Source organism: Propithecus coquereli, unplaced genomic scaffold (assembly GCF_000956105.1).
Source record: "Propithecus coquereli isolate 6110/MARCELLA unplaced genomic scaffold, Pcoq_1.0 Scaffold66, whole genome shotgun sequence".
NCBI lineage: Eukaryota > Metazoa > Chordata > Mammalia > Primates > Indriidae > Propithecus > Propithecus coquereli.
This window is the reverse complement of record NW_012152618.1, coordinates 6302125-6322216: the sequence shown is the minus strand read 5'-3', so window position 1 is coordinate 6322216 and position 20092 is coordinate 6302125.

Sequence of the window (20092 nt, the reverse complement as noted above, 5' to 3'; positions counted from 1 at the left end):
AAAAAAAAAAAAAAAAAAACATTGGTCAGCTTTTAAACTAATAATGGTAAAGGTTGAAGCTATTATTTTTGGAGTGTGTCTACACAGCTGGTGTCATGGACCCTGATGGTAATAGGAAACAGACATCCAAGGGCTAGGAAAAAAGATGATGATGGTATCACAGGAAGGTGGAATGGAGAGGCTGTGTAGCTATATTTCACAACTTTATCACTTTTATAATAAGAAAAAATTACCTTAATCTGTATTCACTAACACAAAATCAATTTGATTTTTTAAAAAACACTGAATTTATGCATCCATTATGCTCAACCTAATTACTCAATATACTACATATATTTACTGAGTAATGTACCAGGCACTAAATCCATGTTCATGGTACAGGAGCTGACATCCCCAGTGAAGTTCCACACTCCAGTAACCCTCTTACACATCCATCATACATGCCCCCACATGTCTATCATATACACATTAGGCATCTGCCCCATTTCTGTAATACCAAATTAATACAAATCAAGTCTAGTTTCAGTTTCATTTAGCACCTTTCCCATGTCTTAAACCAATGGTTCTCGAAAAGTGTGAACCATGGGTCCCCCGGGTCCCCGAGGCTCTTCAACTGGATCTGTGATGTCAAATACAATTCTAGATGTTATTTGCTTTTTTTGCTGCATCAACAGTAAGCAACAGTATGTAAAAATGTTGGTACCTTAGCACAAAGGAAAGAAGTAACCCCCAACTGTACTAGTTGTCATCCTACCACACAACTGCAGTTAAATAAGAAGCCGTCTTGTTTACTGCCCTTGATGGAGAAGTCAAAATTAATTTCATTAAATCCCGACCTTTGAGCATGCACTTTTTATCACTCTGTGTGGTGAAAGTGGAAGCCCTCCCGAAGCATACTGATGGTTGTCACAAAGGACAGCACCTGTGGGATGGACCTAGGAGGTGAGTGAGCCTCTTTCATTCAGGGAATAGCACCCTTCACTTGAAACAGGGGGTATAAAAACATTGGTTATTCAGACAAGGCATTTTAAGGAAAAGGAACAAAACAGGTGAGCTTGTTTTAGGAAAACAACAAGATAATAATAGCTTTTATGCAATAATCAAGACTTTCTGAGAACTTATAATACCCACTGTGATCCTGACAACTTCTCTACTTCAGACTCATCTGATTGGTGGCATGATTTTTTGATATTGCAGAGTGAAATGTATTGACATTTGGGAGATTTTCCAAGTGGCCAATGCAGGATATTCAAAATAATACATGGAACACAGTTTTAAAAGTTCATAGATATGGTTTCTAGATCTACATCTCAACCAACCTTTAAGTGCTACCACTCTGTCTAGTATACCATCAAAGAAGGGCCACGATTATCTGAAAGAAAATTAAAACACCCTTCCCTTTTCAGCCACAATCTGTGTGAGGCTGGATTTTCTTTGGTTGGATAGCAACCGAAGTAACATATCGCAACAGACTGAATGCAGATGTAAAGATGAGAACCCAGCTGTCTTCTAATAAGCCAGATATTAAAGATATATGCAAAAAATAATAAAGCATACTTTTCAAGTTTTGTTTTGGAAAATAGTTATTTTTCATGAAAGTATTATTTAACATATAGTAGGTATATTATTTTAAATTTAATAATGATTTTTAAAATCTCTTGATTTTTTGTTGTTAATATAAATATTGATAGAACCCATATGAACAAAAGCTCTTGGGAGTCCTCAGTAATTCCAAGAGTATAACAAAAGACCTAGGACTAAAACATTTGAGAAGCACTATGTGAAAGAAACCTTCAGGTGGCAACTCCTACAGGGAAACATGGGGGTGGATTTATGGAAAAGAATTTGAGTAAGCTAAAATTTCCTAATCATCAGATGACAATGCAAAAAGCAGTACCAATTTAATACATTAAGCCAAATACATATTCATGGAGGTTTCTCTTTAGGGTCAAATGATTAAACTATTTAAACATTTGGATCTCCATCAATCTCCTATAAATTTCCCAAATGACTAGTCTTGTCTAACACTACAGTAACACAGTATGTAAATTCACCCAATTAGCTGATACTTGTGTATTCTCCCAAATCCACTAACATTCACTGCATTGTCTTTTGCCACCACTGGCTGAGAGACTTCTCGCTGAATTATTGATTTTCTGCCAATTAATTACCATAGTGAGATTCAGTTGGGCTTATCTTTGCAGAAAAAAATTTTTTTTCCAGTCTCACTGGAAAAATCTGTTGGGGAATCAAAATAATTGGAAACCTAAGGGTAAGATATTGAATTCTAAAAATACCCTTGGCATACCTTACAAATAACTCAGACACTTAAATGGGCAAAGACCTATTTGCTACTGGATTCCAGACTTTGGTGTTTGGAATCACTTGGATCTTCCCTCAATTCTCTGTCAACAACTTTATTACACAAATCTTAGGATAAATCTATTTTACTGATTCCAGAGGAAAACTGATAAGCACATTCATGTATTTGCTCTTGTTTAGAAAAGTAGCACGTTTCAGGTGTAAGTACTGTAAAAAAGAAAAAAAAAATTCTCATTATCTACAGTAAAGCATATGCATTTCAGAAAAAGAAAAATAGTTTCTAATTCCTGAAACAATACTTGCACAGCTAAATGGACACTTCCTGCGGCACAGCTCAGAAATCACCTACCCTAGGATGAAGGCTCACAGCAGAACGGGAAATTCATCTCTCTATCTCGAGCAAAGGCTTCCTCTGACGGCCTCCAGAGCCCAGCTGAGTGTACCTGCAATCCCACAACGCAAGCCCAGCCCTTGGCCTGGAATTCCATACCTTCTACCCTCTTCCCCACCAGGGAAGCAAGATCCCCAGATACCTTATGGGAGCACGCCACTGGACAGGTGGTCCTTTTCTTCCCATCCCCACACTCTCTCACCTCCACCTCCAGGGACCTACCAAGCAGGCTAATCAAAGCCTCTCAATAGTTTATCTCAAGAAAATCTATAATGACAACTCTTGATTTCTCTACAAGGTGCGTGTCACCAATTGAGCAGTGAGATTCAATAAGGCTCAATTTATTGTTGTACACAACTTTAGCCTGCAAAAGTAAACAAATTAAACCAAAGCTTAATAAACTTTAAGGCAAAAGAAGAAACTTAACTCACTGATAGCATCAACAAGATTGCTGGAAGAAGGAAGTGAGTTTGAGTTCACACACATTCCTTTCTGGAAAGAGGAAGGTGTAGAGAAAAAACATAGTGGACTTGATGTTAGATGCTAAATCAGACCCCAGCAGCTCTTCCACTTCTCTGGGCCCTATCGTTTTCCTGAAGGGGAACCTGGCTTAGAGAGCACGTGGCACTAGGCCTTGCCCTCGCAAGCTGCCACGCACAACTCAGTCCCACTGCTGGCTTCCCCTAGTATCTACGCCACCACAAAAAAGAAAAAAATAGTCCTGCAGTGAAAGAGTATGAGGTCTTCCAAGTAATGGCAAAAAGTCACAGTATCAAACAGTGAATTCATTACCATGCACTAGACAAAGGAAACTGGACAGAGAAGTAACGCTATAAGAGAGAACTGAAACCTCATCAACTCAAAATACAGACAATACAAACAGGAAGGACTGCCCTGTGTAAGTTTCCTCCATATAGTTTACAACAAACAAAAGGTATTAAATCTCAATCAAGTTGAAGTTCTGGTAAAAGGAAAGACTGGTAAATCAGAACCTGGTTTATTTCAAAGTGTGAGTCTATCTTCTGGAATGCAGACAACACAGGGGAGAACTGCAGAGTGCTCACCGTCTGTCTCTGCCTCCCTGACGTCCAGCACCCTATCTGAAGGCATCAGCCCAAATGGGAACTATGAGAAAACAGACAAAAGTGTTTGAATGGAAAGACTTAGTAAAACAAAACTTAGTAACTGTGCCTATTAAAAAAATATTTCACACGAGATTCTCTACTTCCTTGACCAAACTGGAAACTAATTCAGCTGAAAAAGCTAAAAACATATGCATACACCCAGGAGTACTGAAATTTTCCACACTGGTCAGCAGGGGATCGGAATCAATCCTGTAAGGTTTCCTACTGATGAGCACCATGCAGCCTGCTGCTGCACTTGCTCTGCACCAGGCGGGCCTGGCTCCTCCCTTGGGTCTGCCCTGGGATGGACAACAGAAAGTCAGAAAAATGTGGTACCTTAAGACAAGGAGAGGGGAAAATGTGCCTCACCCTTGAGCCAATAAACTCCTGACCAAGCAGTCAGTGAACAGAGGATATTCCACTTCACAATACAGCTTCTCCTAAAAGGAACTAAAGTCATTTCTCATGTTTTAATTTTTAATTTACTAGAACATGCTAAGAACCTCACTTAAAAAAATAAAAACAGTTGAAATGGCAACAGTCTAAGCCTCTAAGTGCTGCCTGTCATGAAGGGCCACTCCCATGGGTGCTTGCGGTGTGAACGAGCCCTTGTATCCCTTTTTCCCCACTCGTCACTGACAGAAAGGGACAACCAGAATGAGGAAAAGAAGGAAAAGATGACTGAATTATCTGTCCTAATTTACTACTGAAAATAAACTAGCAGTGAAAAGGGAGGAAAAGAATATAAAATCATCAGTTCTTACACACACACTTACTTGGAGGCTGTCTGAGAGCAAAAGGAATATTTAGCACAGACATTTGCAGACACTTACTGTCAGAATTAAAATGGGAAGCTGCATAGATAGAAGTCACTGAATAATTAGCAGCCAAGACAATTTTGCTCTGCTATCTGCCAGATACAATTACTTTCACTCCATCTCCAAAGGTAAACACATCTAAACTGGTATAGCTGAATGGGACCACCTGCCACTTGGTTTTCAAAGGTTCTTAATTTGGGATACAATTGTAGCCACCTAAAATGTTCATATCTAAAAATAAAAGTATTCCATTATAAATTAAGTCTGCTGGTCTTAAATCTAAATAACTCTGGTTATATGTGAAAATAAAATAAAAGCTGATTTATCATATCATCTATACACTCCTGGCCCTCAGGCATTACAAGATAAGCTTTCTGAATCAGAGAAAGGAATGTTTATTGTTAACCAAAACTTTGTTAAACTGATAAGTTTTCTAGAACTAAAAAAAAAAAAAAAACCTTTCCAACCTTGCCTTAAAAGCAGGGGTCCCCAACCTATGGTGAGTTGTGTAATTATTTCTTTATATATTACAATGTAATAATAGAAATAAAGTGCACAATAAATGTCATCCCCAAATCATCCTCACCCTCCCCGGTCTGTGGAAAAATTGTCTTCCATGAAAACGGTCCCTGGTGCCAAAAAGGTTGGGGATGTTGCCTTAAAGAAGCTTAGAAAACCAGCAACAAGGCTAATTTCTTAATATAAAATAAAAATGAGGACTGACATTTCCAGCTTCAGTTTATCCTTTCTATATGTTCACAGAAAAAGAAAAATGAAAAAAAAAAAGTGAAAATGCCTTTCTCCTCTTAAATCCTGTATTTCACACTCTTCTGCTGTACAAGTAGAAAAATACAAGAGAGGGAAATTAGTTGCAAGTAATGAAGAGAATCAGTTCCCTGTAATTCCTGACCTCAGGAGACTCAGTTTTAATAGCAGCCCAGCCACTAGACACACCCAGGTAAATCCAAATTTTTCCCTGGCTGGACACACCCAGGTAAACCCCAATTACTTAAGGAACTCAGACAGCAGCTGCAAAATGACTCTGAAGACACATCTGTTCAGGGGCTGCATAAATTATTACACCTTATATCACATTTAGAACAAACACAAAAACAACACATTTAAGAAAAATGAGGTTATATTTTTCTCTAAAAGTCCTAAGTCAAATATTCTACTCTCCCATAGAGATATCTTTAAAATGTTAAAATGAGTTATCTGGTCAAATGCCTGTTTAACAAACTAATGAGAGTAATAAAGATGGGTCATGTTTTCCTGAGTCTTTTCTGTGGCCAGGGACAGTGGCCTGGGATGAGCAACCCGTACCGCAGGCATAGGCTGTGTGCTCTCAGCTTCTGTGCTAACACAAACTCCATTTTTCCACATATTCCTGATTATAAGCAGGATATTAATTAGGGGGGTTCCTTTTAAGACCTGACCTAGAGATTACATTTTAAGAAATGTAGCTCTGCAGAATATGGAATTCTGAAATCAATCTTAGATTTACTGTCTGTAGGGTGCTTTTCCTAAAATGATTTCTTACAGTTTCATTAAAATAATTAGAGAGAAACTGTTTATCTACAAAATGTTGCCAGGCATCTTGGAAGTTAACAGAGTGGCAAGGATTTCCCCACAAGTTGTCAAAAGTAAAAGAAAAGATACAAATTCTCAGCAACACACTAAACAGCATAAAAATATTCCATTTTTTAAAATCACGTCAAATAAGCAATATTCACAGAGAGGGAATAGGTCTCCCCAAACAGACCACCCTCCCCTAAGGGACCTCTATTCTCTGTGGACACATCACAGGCACCTTGCGTGAGTAGGCACAGTCCAGCTTGTCTGAATGGTCAATGCCAACCCTAACAAGGGCTCCTCAAAGCCACAAGGGCAAGTTCAGGCCCCTCAGTCAGCCCACCTCAACCGACTCCTGCCCTCCTGAGCAAGGGGTGCAACCTCTGACCCTCTGGTAATCTCTGGCCTCCTGCCTCAACAAGCCTGACCTCAGCCCCCGATTACTTCTCAAAACCCCACCCTGGCCACGTACTCACCTCTCCCCTTCAATCTTTTGATGACCTCACTCCATCTGCCCAATCCCAACTAGAACAGACTTGCAGAGCATGACTCCTACTCCTCTTAACTGATAACATAAAAGTGAATGTAAAACAAGAACAAAAGGAAAGCGTTACCACCAGAGGGGAAAAGGAGAGGGCAACAGAGCTGTTGAGGGCCAGGAGCAGGCTGTGGGGAGAACGAGAGTGAATAAAGATCAACAGCTGGTGCTGAGGAGAGCTAAAAACACCGAGAAAAGTTGAGTCAGAGGAGCTGGTGTCAAAGACGAGCACAAAGGAGAGGCATTAGCTGACACCAAGCAGAGCCGGGGCAAGGATTCTTGCTTTAACCTCATTTTATGCTCCTGATCATGCATTGTCGTCACTCTGTGTGGAGCAGCTGTGCCCATGTAACTTATTTCTACAGGTACCATTCTCACTCTCTTCCTGGGAGAAACACCCTGGGACCAGTGCTTAAGGGAGCCAAGTTCAATGCTCCTTTGCCCAGCCTTGTTCTCACTATTCCCTTTAAGGTTTTAGAAAAAGCAATAGCTCCACTCTTCCCAGTGAAGTTTTCCCAGTCCAACAACTCTAAATAGCCCTTGTCTCCTGAATTTAATATGTTTGTTTTTAGATCTGGTTAGAACCTCTCCTGAAATAATCTAAACCATTTAACTTTTTTGTAAATTCAAGCCCCTAAAAGCAGGAAGAGTGTGTCAATAAACCACAGTGGTGAAAAGAAAGGAGAGCAGGGCACCCAGATCCCACCTGCAGGTGATCTTGAAGCACAGTGAGGGTGAGCCCTCAGGTCTTGGACGGGCCCACGGTTCTCGGCTGAGGCTGCATATTAGCATCACCTGAAGGACTTCTGTAACTCCCACACCCAGGCTGCACCCATTCCAATTAAACCAGAATCTCTGCGGTGGGGCCCAGGCATCGGTATTTTCTTCAAATGCCACCAGTGATTCTAATGCGCAGCCAGGTTTAAGAAGACTCCACAGAAACCCTAGCAAAGGTGCTCATTCTGAGGGACAGGAGCAGCTCCGTAACAGTGGCTAGCTAGTTCCTGGCGAGTGCTTACACTGCCCTTCCCAGGCATTACCTCGTTACAACTTTGCATCTGCCCCTTCACTTCGTGTAAGTGCTCCTGCTAGGTAGAAGTCACTGGTCCACCGGCTAGTGAGGTCTGGAACTCAGCATCTACCTGGTCCCTACCCCTCTCTTTCATACAAAGAATACTTACCATCACCACCACCACCCCTGGCTCATCTGATTATTGGCACAAAGCCTCAGGGCAACAAAGAAGGCTTTACTCTAACAAACTAGCTATGAATTAAATTAATCCACAAAAGAGAAAAATGTAAAAAGTCTGGGTCCCTAACTACAAGTGAAGATCTAGCAAAGGGCAGGAAGCACACACACCACCCTTTGTGCTGGACTGTCATTGCTGCCACTGAAGGCTTCTGACTCCTTTCAGCTGTCACCTTCCTCACAAAGGAGAGAAGGCCCAGGGACTGGACACATTCCCCCAGCACTCTCATCTCATTCCAGCAGCTCGAACTCTGCTCTGGGTCTGCAAAGTCATCTTTTGTGCTCCCCCCAGAATAGAGGTTTTCGGAGTCCTGACTTTCAAATAAACTGTTTAAACTTTCAAAGAGTAGGCAGAGGGGGAGAGCAGGGTACGTTTAGGTAAAACCTGCACTGTGAATGACCATTTTCTTCCGAAAACCTAACTTTAAGGGATATTTGAAATTTGAGCTTTTATTCCTTTAAAAATTTCAAAGGAATAAAAATCTGGTTTCATTAAGAATAGACAGAATCATTCAAATTCTCGTACAGATGATCTAATGGGCACCAAAACCCTAGGAAATCGAATCTTAACCAAACCAAAATAAATGAAAATACTGTTTTCCACAATGGCTGACAATTACCCTAGAGTTCGACGGTCCATAGAGTTCATTGGAAAGAAGTGAGTGACTTCCCTTGCTGTTTCCAAAACTGTTCAGATTCACTAATGATGCCTCTGGAATGCTACCTTTGTGAAGAAAGGTTAACAGCAGGTTTTAAGCTAGGGATGGGGGTGAGGGTGGTGCCTAGACACAAAGGAAAGGGAGGAGAAGACAAAGAAAGCTCTACCTTAAAACCAACCAGGATTCCGGCACGTCAAGAGGCTAGTCTTGAAGTGGTTCTACTGATGCCCACTTCAGGTTTACCCTGAACACAGTGCATAGCCTGAGCTCACTGCTCACTCTCTCAAACCCATTTTCCCTCGTGAAATAGCACCAAACAGAGCACTGCTCTGGAAGAGTCTTGCGACACTCACATGGCTACAAGAAAACTGTCCTACATGTTTCCTGTATGTGAAATGAATTCTAAACACAGAATTACTGCTGAAATTAACTCTAAATGAGAGCTCAAAGCACACCAGAATTGGGACCCAAATCACAAACAAGGAAGGACCCTAACATAATTCTTTGGTCACTGAATTTATTCATGCTATGATAAAACACTTAGAATTGGTTTTAAAGAAAATAAACTTGACAAAAAAAGATTAAACAAGAAATATTTCAACAAATATATTCTAAAATACCAATGTTCATTTACAGGAAGAGTAAGGTCTTTCACTACTTGAATTCAACAAATCATCTATTAAATTTCCACATAATTACCTTTTTGTAGAAGCAACAGCTTATCATTATCAATATGAAACAATCACTAAAGAGAAGAGTTTTTAAGAAGCCTACTGTTAGTGAGAAATGCTTCTTGCCCATTTCTACCCATGAGGGGCTCAAGAAGTTAACTCTGGGATCCTTTCACTCCTGAGAAGGTGGCATGACTTAGCTGATCAGAAAATGGCTCCTTTCTGGTCACCTTCTGCTCCAGGCCCAGGCCCCCATGTGGGTAAATGGCCTAATCCTGAGACTCTGTTAGCAGGACCATTTGCTTTGCACAAGAAAATCTGCCCTCCAATTTTGCCTCTATCAATAATAAATGATTATTTGGGCCTCTACTTTCACTTTCTTTATAGTTTTTAACATTGGCAAAGCTAGGGCAGGAAAAGAGAGTGCTACTTACTGAGCATCCTAGAGACCCCAACATCTGTGAATGGGTAACAGCATCAATATTACTTCCACCTAACATGGAGTCTGTGAATGCAGCCAAAATTAAAATGTGGCATCAATACCCACCCCCCACAATTAGAATACCTGAGTTTATACCAGTATTGGTTTATCTGAAAGTTGGCCATTGAAATGTATTAGAAATGCTTGCAATTTAAAAGAAATACACATTCATTCCACAAAAATATGCTGCCTATTATGTATTGAAATGTACTGGAAATCAAGGCTCTAAATGGTAAATAAGACAGTCACTTGGTCCCTGATCCCAAAAAGCATGCAGCCTGGCAGGGAAGGGGTGATTCAATAGGCAGACAGAGTGAGGTGTTATATTAGTAAGTGCCTGGTGAGAAGATGTGGGTGCCCTCCCAGGGGATGGGGCTGAGTCCAGAACCACTGAAGTATGAGCAGAGCTGGTCAAGCAAGCGTAGAGTGGAAGGGGCTGGAAGTGCATGTAGGCCGGGCAGCAGCCCCCAGGAAAAAACAATCCAGAGGTCTGGAGGAAAAGGCGCAAGGTGAGGATAGTGGAATGGCAGAGGCCAGGTGACTACAGCCTCTATAGTGGGACTCAGGGACCTGAACTTCCATCTAAAGAAGTAACAAGATTTGATCCAGCAGTCAGAAGACTCACCCAGGCCACCACTGTCATGCTCCAGGCGAGGGAGGCTGACCTTGGCCTTGTAATGACAGTGGAGGCTTCAGCAATTTCAGAGGCAGAATCAGAACCCCAAAGGGGAATTCCTTTAAGACGGGCTGAGTCTGAGGCATCTGAAAGAACACTTTCACAATGCAAAGAAACACCTCACTATTAAAATCTGTTCTATGCATTAAGATCTTTATAGCTCATGTTTCTTAAAGTAAGGCACACCTGCATGTGAGCTACGGACTGCATGGAAAACTAACAAGGCTTGCCAATAATTGTGCCTTCATTCTCAGCCTGGCTATGGTCTCTTAATTTTCATTATCTGGCTTCCAAACACAGGCTTGATCTGTTTAGTCAATATTCTTTGAAAGACGGCTTGTAGCCAACTCAAAAACACCTGTTGTCCTTTCATTCATCCATCGAGTATTAGAAATATAAAGATGTAACATACAGTGTCTTATTCTGTTCAAGCTGCTACAACAAAATACCATAAACTATTTATGGTATTGTTGCTTATAAACAACAGAATCTCACAGTTCTGGAGGGCTGAGAGTCCAAGATAAAGACATCAGCACATTCAGTGTGTGGTGAGAGTCCATACCTCTGGTTCACAAAATGGCAGCTTCTTGCTGTTCCCTCACATGGTAGAAGGAGTCTCCTCTTCTCCTAGGCCTCTTTTACAGGGACATTTATCCAATTCATGAGGGCTGGGTAGCTTATAAACAACAGAATCTCACAGTTCTGGAGGGCTGAGAGTCCAAGATAAAGCCATCAGCACATTCAGTGTGTGGTGAGAGTCCATTCCTCTGGTTCACAAAATGGCAGCTTCTTGCTGTTCTCTCACATGGTAGAAAGAGTCTCCTCTTCTCCTAGGCCTCTTTTACAGGGACATTTATCCAATTCATGAGGGCTCAGCCCTCATGACCTAATCACCTCCCAAAGGTCCCGCCTACTAATACCATCACCTTGAGGGTGAAGACTTCTTCAACATATGAATTTTGGGGCAACAAAAATATTCAGATCATAGTATGTGGAGACTGATGAGCCAGACTACAATGAATAAGACAAACACCCAGGTGCAGCTCAACTCTAGCGAAACAAGCCTGTTACCTAAGTGACAGACCTCTCTCACCAAAAAAAAAAAAAAAAAAAAAAAAACCCAAAGACTTCCAAATGCTGGAATTTTTAGCCGGTACATTTAAATGTAATTCAGCAGTTGCTTTATGGAGCAATTTCCTTGACGACCAAAATCCATTAGATTCAATAGCATTACTTCCCTTAGCAAATAATGAGCATGCACTAGGTGAACAGCACCTAGCTACACGCTTTAAACCTTGTCATGTGCCAGAATGAGGGTGGGGGTTCTGGATTCAGATTAAACACTCTGAATGAATAAATAACACAGCGGCTCCTGCAGATACCGTCCGTTCTGCCTAGGCAAGTAACAGCTTAATGAGTCTGACAGTGGAGCCTAATCCGAAGGCTTGTTCCCAACACATGTATTCCCTCACCCTAAGTGCACCACTTGGCAGGGCATCCAGGGCAGCAAAATGCTGACGGCTCTTCAGCGAAGCTCTGCCAGTAAAAACTGTGGCCAAGGGCAAATTTTTACCTCTTGCAGGAAGTTGTATCATCTTCTGTGCACTAATAGATCAAAATGCGTCACCAATTCCAGGGGAAGCCCACAAGTCCATACTGTGAGTGTGTGCCCCTGTGTGCCCACCCTGTGTGGCTCACCAGCTGTGATGGCCTTGGAGCTTTAGTGAGTGGCTGCACACTGGGGCAGAACTCCCCCTGAGATCAGAGAGGATCCATCACTCTTCTGGGTCCCCTGCTGCAACATTGGGCAGAGCTGTATAAAACAAATTTATGCCAACAGCTTCGTAGCAAGACTTGAGCCTCACACTAAAATAACTACAATCACAACACTGCAAGGCTGGAGGACTGCTACAACACAATCTTAGTCTGCTCTGTGGAAGTATATGCTCAAAAGTAGTCAACACACCATTCATTAATCATGTATCTACCTAGGCATCTCCTGTCCAAGATAAGAAGCACCTTCCTGAAAGTGTGTTACTCTCAGACTTAACAGATGAAAAATTTAGCAACTAATGCACGAGGGAGCAGAAAGCAACACTTGGGCTTTGCTTGCATGTATGTGGGGCTCCTGCCAGAACTGTGGGCCACTAATCCATGCTGGAGTTTACCCCCTTCCCCGAGTGGCACCCTTAGCCCTGAACTGGCCGTGAAGGCAAGACGTGGGGCGTTATTGAGTGCTTTCTAGGGATGCTTGAGAACTTTAAGCTCAGCTCCAGAAGGAGCTATAAGCATGCCAGCCACTTTGCGTTTTCAAAGTAAGGGGCAGTGTTGGTGATTGTGCTGTGCTGTAGTAAGCAGAATTAGAAAACACATTCTGAAAACAAGAATTATTAAATCAACTTTTTTTCCCAGTTACCCTCCCCAATAAGTTATAGCCAAAATCGACACTCCCTTTATATTTTAATCAAGTATTTCTATTTGGTTACTTCAAGCTTCCAAGGGCCAGAGTGTCCCATCTGGGCAAAGCCTTACCCCCTGTAAAGTGGGAGTTGAGTGTGAAGGGACGAGAGAACCAGGTTGTCGGGTGACTAAGAAACTGCTGTTGTCTGAAACAGGCTTTTTTGTTTTGTTTTTTGCCCAAGTGTTTCTGTTTATATAATTTCCTGAAAGAGACGATAACCTAAATTAAAGAGCGTGTCTGCTGGATGGCACAATGTGGTCTATTTGTGAACTAGCCATGTAATGGTCACCATGTGGCCTACTTCTGAAGTGAGCAGGAGGCTAACCCCAAGCACCCCCACCCCTCAGGTCCAGAGCAGGAGGTGGCAGTCACTCCATGAAGACTCATGTGGAAGCCTCAGGGCACATAATCAACAGCCAGGCAGCCAGCACAGTCACATTGTCACCATCCTACAAAATGGATTAAACAATGCTTGATAAAATCATGCAGGCCTCTATAAACACAGTTACTGTTTGTCATGACAAAAATGCTTTCACTCCTCCGAAAGGTATGATGTCAGTCCCTGCTTCCTGCAGCCAGAGGTAACTCACACAAACTGACAGGCAACAGCAGGCATCAACAGCAGCCCCAACGGCACTTCTAGGGGAGAGCAGGGGACCAGCTGGGGAGGCTGTGCCCAGGTAAAACAGGGAGGCAGGCCTTTCCAGCCAGCACCAGGCCAGGTGCCGGGACACAGACAGGATGAAGATCACTCTGTCCTAGAGCTGCAGTCGTCCAAATGAGCACCTAACTGTGAAGACCTGAAGACTCCCTGGGAGCCTCTGTGCATAGTTCAAGAAGAGCTACTAGCTGAAGGACTGTTTAAGTAATCAACTTCCAGATCCTCACCTTCCCTTTGAAACTCTTCCAGAAATGGATGGGCATTCCTGTCTTTCCAACCGTTTCTCTCTCCCTGAAATCTTACTATGGTGCATTATTCCAAGGTTTAAAAACTTCTGGGGCACCAAACAAGAAATAATTCAAAACTTATTATCAGATTATCTTCTTTAATGATTTATCGTGCCCCCTTGAATCCACATGGTTTCCACCTTTTATGTCTCTTAAACGTATTTCTGCTATAGGTGAAACTTGGCGTATTTGGGATGTTCTGGACTCAGAAAAACCAAAGAAATACAGGTTAATGACATAGATTCTCTTAAATATACCTAAAATCCCCCCCATGCTAAAAATGTTCAAGCCAATTACAGAAACCTCAGAGATAACACTTTCACTTGTATTTTTTATAAGTATATTTTTCAACCATGTAAATAAAATCAATTCTCTCAAATTATACTGTGAAAGATGTATTCTAAGTCAATTTCATCATATTTTCACCTTATAAGATGCTTAATATTTCCTACTTCCTATTAACAAAAATTCTTTAAATTCCAGAGAAGAGAATGTGGGATGTCACCTTAAAATCATGTGAAGGAGTACGTAGTTTTTACAAATTATTTCAGAGGGTGCAAAGACAAAAACCTTTGAAGACCAGGCCCTTGAGAACCTACCTCCAATGGAGGAGGCAGCCTAGCAAACAAAAGCTGCAAGGCGAGGAGGAAATATCATTACCAGAAGTAACAAAGCACAGGTAAGTCTGAAGAGGAGGAGGAGGGCCTTACAAACAGAGATGAGCTTGTGCTCAGGGACAGAAGCGACATAGCTCACCTAGACAGAGGGCAAGAAGCAGGAGCCTCCCAGCCTCGAGACCAGCAAGAGCCGAGGGGGAGGAGGGAGGTTCTGAGGACCTCTGGGCTATGCTGACAGGTAAAGATTTTATTCAAGCACCTTCAGAAGATTTTAAGCAGGGGCACGTCATAACTGGATCACTGTTCCCATGTAGAAAATGCTGGCAGAAATATGAAGGTTGAAATGGACAGAGTGAGCAACTGGATGCAGAGAGATTAGCTAGTAGATGGTTGTATCTACAGCACCTTCTGCAGTGATGAAAATGTTCCATCTGCGCTGCCAGATGTGGCAGTCACATGTGGCCACTGAGCACTTAAAAACATGGCAAGTGAGAATGAGAAACTGAATATTTTTATTTAATTTTAATTAATTTAAATTTAAATGCCTGCATGCAGTTGTTGGCTACTGTATTGGACACACAGGCTAGAAAGTAGAAAGCTATTTCAAAGTTCAAAGAAGAATGATATGTCCCAAAGTAAGGTGGGAGCAGGGGAGATGAAAAAGAGATTCAAGAGTCATTTCTGATGCAGAATTGGCAGATGCTGGTGACCAACTGGACGTATGTGAATTAGAATTGGCAGATGCTGGTGACCAACTGGATATATGTGAGTTAAGGAGGACACCGAGCTTTGTCTAACTGGGTATATTAGATTGACAGTGACAGCACAGTACTAAGATGAAGAGATTTGTGGGGGAAGATAATAGATCCAAAATGGACTCATTTACTGTGAAATGTATCAAGACTATCCAAGGAAGATGACTAGAATGCGACTGGAAAAGGTCAGACAGGTGAAGTCATCACAGAGATAATGAAAGAATCCATTTAGGAAGGTATGATTGATCACCTGGATGGTGAAGACCACTGGAACCCCAATATTTAAAAGATAGTCAGAGGCAGAGAGGCCAGCAAAGGCAGATGAGAAATGACCAGGGGTGAGAAGAGGAGTGAGTTGTGCCACAGAAGCCGAGGAGAGAGAGGCAGAGGTGTTTAAACAGGGGGGTGTTCATCATCGTCAAAAGGAATGGAAAGTCACAGAGGAAGGGGTCTGTGGGAAGCCACAGGATTGGCAAGGTTGGGACCCACAGAGTAGAAAGGGCAGGTCAGAGGACAAGGGATATGGGCTGAGGACATGTGTGTGGCAACAACAGCAGGGACCTGAGGGATGGAAATGCTGGTGGGTGCTGGGATAGCAGTAAGGAGGTCTTCTCACTCCAGACCCTGAGATCCACCAATATAGGTGACATCTGGATCCACATGGCACCCTCAGGCCTTGCTCAGCCTCATAACTATACCACAAGTCTTTATCAAGATCCTATATTGTTCTAGGCCCTAATGGATACTACCAGAAAGGTTCAAGTGACCTATTCCTGAACACTAAGTAAAAGGGTATCCCACAGAAACAGACCTTTTGAAATACAAAAGTGAAGTGAGCAGGGAGTTTGACAGGAATGGACATCATACATACTCAAACCACAACTGTCACCTACAGGCTATCTCTTTCAGCACCTGTTGAATGGTACTTTTCACACAAATCAACATGATTCTATTAATTATATAAAAGTGGAAGGATACAACACACCCACAGATTCTTGCTTATTACAGTTTAAGAATTCAAAGGATTCCAGCAGGTTGTCAAGTATGAGGGAACCTCCCCTCCAAGAATCTAAGCCAACTTTCTTCAAATCAACTTTGTGTTTTGATTCTCACTAATGAGAGGAATATTAACCCTTGAATACAATTTTTATATTTTGACTTTCAAAAACTGTTCACTCATTAAAATTTATTCAGCTTTTATAGGCAGTTGCATTCATTTCCTTTCCAACTATCCCCTCTCACTGTGCTCTAGTGTGGGCATATAAGTCATGCAGCACAAACTAGATACTCAATAATGCACATGAGGAACGTAATTACAGATTATTAAGCGCCTACTATGTGCCAGGTACTATGTGAAGCACTTTTATAAGCATGATCAGAATCTTGCAACAATCTTTCACAATAGGTGTTTCAATCCCCATTGAGAGATGTGGAAATTGAGGCTGAACTTGCCTAAGGTGGTACAGAGCTCAGATTCAAACCTTGGGTTACCACAGCTCCCAAACCATGGTAGGTACTCAAAAGATATGCTGAATAAAAATTACTCCAAACTTCACATTTATTCCACTAAAATTTTGCTGATTTGTGAAATATAATTTTTTATAATTATAATAAAAATGAAAAAAAATATGGGATTTCCGATTCTCCAACAATATACTATTTTTACACACATCATATATGCACTGCCTGTCCCCAAAATCAGATAAAGTTGCTGCTTTCTGATCCATCAGACGATGCTATTCTAACCACTTATCTGTGCCTGAGACGTATGATGCTAATAAGTTCGAGTAATTTTAAGTGCATTAACAATGAATATATTTTATAGGCATCTTTTGTAACAGCAAGAGAATGGACTTCATAATCTATTAATACTTTTCATCTACTATCATTACAATGTGATAGATACCAAAAATTGACTTTAGAGTTGCTATTCAAACATAATTCTTAAATCACGCTTTCATAAGTCATGTAGACTAATTCACAGAGAGACAATTAGCCTTTGACACTGCATTTAATTTAATAAGCCATTTCAGAATTTTAATAGAAGCATTAACAGGCGTGAAAGAGGAATGAACTATTTTTTTGAGACCTTATAACTTACAAATTAGCTAATTTTTATTTTTAATGTAAATGTCAAAAAGCATAGTATCAAAGGGCTGGCAATTATACTGCTAAAAAGACATGGAAGTTATCTGGGTCAAGGTATCTCTGCTTTCAAAGATAAGCAGAGAGCTTTAACAGTAATTTTTAAAGTAAATGCCAAAATCTCTTAACTTAATTCTTATAGCAACTCAGAAAGATGTCCCTGTTGTTCAGGAAGGGTACCTGTGAGGATTAAATAAAATAATGTATGTATATAAAAGTCATTCAGTGCCTTACCAATAAATTACATTATTAATAGTAAAATATAAATATTCTGAAATTAAATTTCAATGCCTTTAAATTATACATATATATGTATTTCTTCCTATGTTACAAGTTTAAATGAAAGGAGGTAGTAAGGAAGTTAAAAAATGTAATAAACTAACATACAAGATCAGAAGATAATTTTCAAAGGAGATCTGCCTACATGAGAGTAAACTTTGATCATAGATGCTTTTATGGTAAAAAAAAAAAAAAAACATGTACCAAAAATATATTTATCAGACATCTATGTCTAATAACATTTGCTAATTACTTGCCTTGAAAATGTCTGTTAAATATATTTAAAAGAATAAAACAAGGAAGATTATATAACAAAAGAAAATAAATCCTAACTATACTGAACCAGGAAAGTATATTGACACAGACTAATCATTTTTAACATACATATAACTCAGTAATTCATTTTTTTTTTTTGAGACAGAGTCTCACTCTGTTGCCCTGGCTAGAGCGTCAGCCTAGCTCACAGCAACCTCAAACTCCTGGGCTCAAGTGATCCTACTGCCTCAGCCTCCCCAGTAGCTGGGACTACAGGCATGCGACACCACACTCAGCTAATTTTTTCTATATATTTTTTAGTTGTTCAGCTAATTTCTTTCTATTTTTTTTTTGGTAGAGACAGGGTCTCACTCTTGCTCAGGCTGGTCTCGAACTCCTGAGCTCAAACTATCCTCCCGCCTCGGCCTCCCAGAGTGCTAGGATTACAGGCGTGAGCCACCACGCCTGGCCTAATTCAGTAATTCATGAGCTAAAATACTTAAATAGCATATTTTTCCTGTTATATGTTCATTTTAGAAAAACTGGAAAAAATGTAAAAAGAAAACGCTAATTACACATAACACAACCACAAGTAACCATTGCAAATTTTTTAATGTATCCTTGTTCCATTAATACATATGCATATTTACTGCTTAGCAAGAAAATTTTTTCACTTAATATTCTGTAAACATTTTCCCATGTCATTAAATAGCCTTATAAAACAAGATATTTAATTGATTTAAATTATTTGATCCTATGGAGTATCATCATTTAGTATCTTACTGCCAATATTTTTCCACTTTTTCATATTACAGCTAATATTACATTAAGCATCCTTATACATAAATCTTTTTGACCACTTGTGATTATTTCATTGGGGTAAATTCTATACCCTAAATCCTCATACAATTATTAACCTTCTACTTTACTAAAAGTTGCACTGGGTGTACCCTACAAAACATGGAAAGCTATGCTTGGAGTATAGAGCATTAAAGAAAACTGTCCCTTCTCTCTTCCTCTATTAATTTTTCACCCAGTGCCATGGAAGGGCTGTTTTGTTCAAAATCTGCAGGCACACGTGTAGGGTTACCTGCTGATGTTCCCTTCTGTAACCCATTCTCCATCTGTCCCCTCTTGAAGGGAATGGACAGAGAAATCTTTCACATATAGCCACATGCAAGGGAACAAATATCCAATGGGGGACTGCTGCAGAGGACAGATCACCTGCAAAGGCAGTGATGACTCTGAAATAACAGAAAACAAATTAATAGGTTGGAATTCACAGGCTTGTGCCCTCTTTTCAATGCTATCTCTTCCTCTATCCTTTTAGCACAAGCTCAACCACTTATATGGCCCTCTCTCATTTAAAATAGAAAATCATTTTAGCATTTTGGTGTTATCAGGTGACTCAGTAAAGGTTTTTCTGCTGCTGTACACCCATATCTCTCTGCACATACTACACACACGAGGTGGTCCATGAAAAGCAGGGAGGCAGAGGCACAGAGGCCAGAAATATACCCCAAAGCTGCGGTCCCCAATCCACTGGTCTGTGGCCTGTTAGGGACCAGGGCACAGAGCTCTGCTGCCCTCTCTGCACCCAGCCCACAAATCCACCCCACCCCTGTCTATGGGAAAATTGTCTTCCATGAAATTCAGGAATGGGGGAGCACACAGCAGGAGGTGAGTGGCAGGTGAGCTAGCAAAGCTTCATCTGTATTTATAGCCGCTCCCCATTGCTCCCCTGCAACCCACCCTGGCAGATGTGGAAAACTGTCTTCCATTAAACCAATTCCTGGTGCCAAAAAGGTTGGAGACCACTGCCCCAAAGGAAAGCAGATCAGAGGCCAAGTGCTAAGCAGGCTCACCCAGAGAGAGGGACTATGAGATTCCATTATTCCATTTTAAGTTCTCCACCCCAAAATAAATCTTTCAAAGAATTCCCAATCCACTGGCTACTTACTCTCAATAGGCCTGTCATCATAAAGTCAAACACAAACCTAACACTAACCCCAAACACCCTTCCTTTATAAAAGGAGCATCTGTTAAAAAGTAACCCCTTTTCTAATAGTTTGTGTTCCACAATTTTTTTTTTTATTTCTCTGAAAAGTAACTCAGGATAATTACCCACATC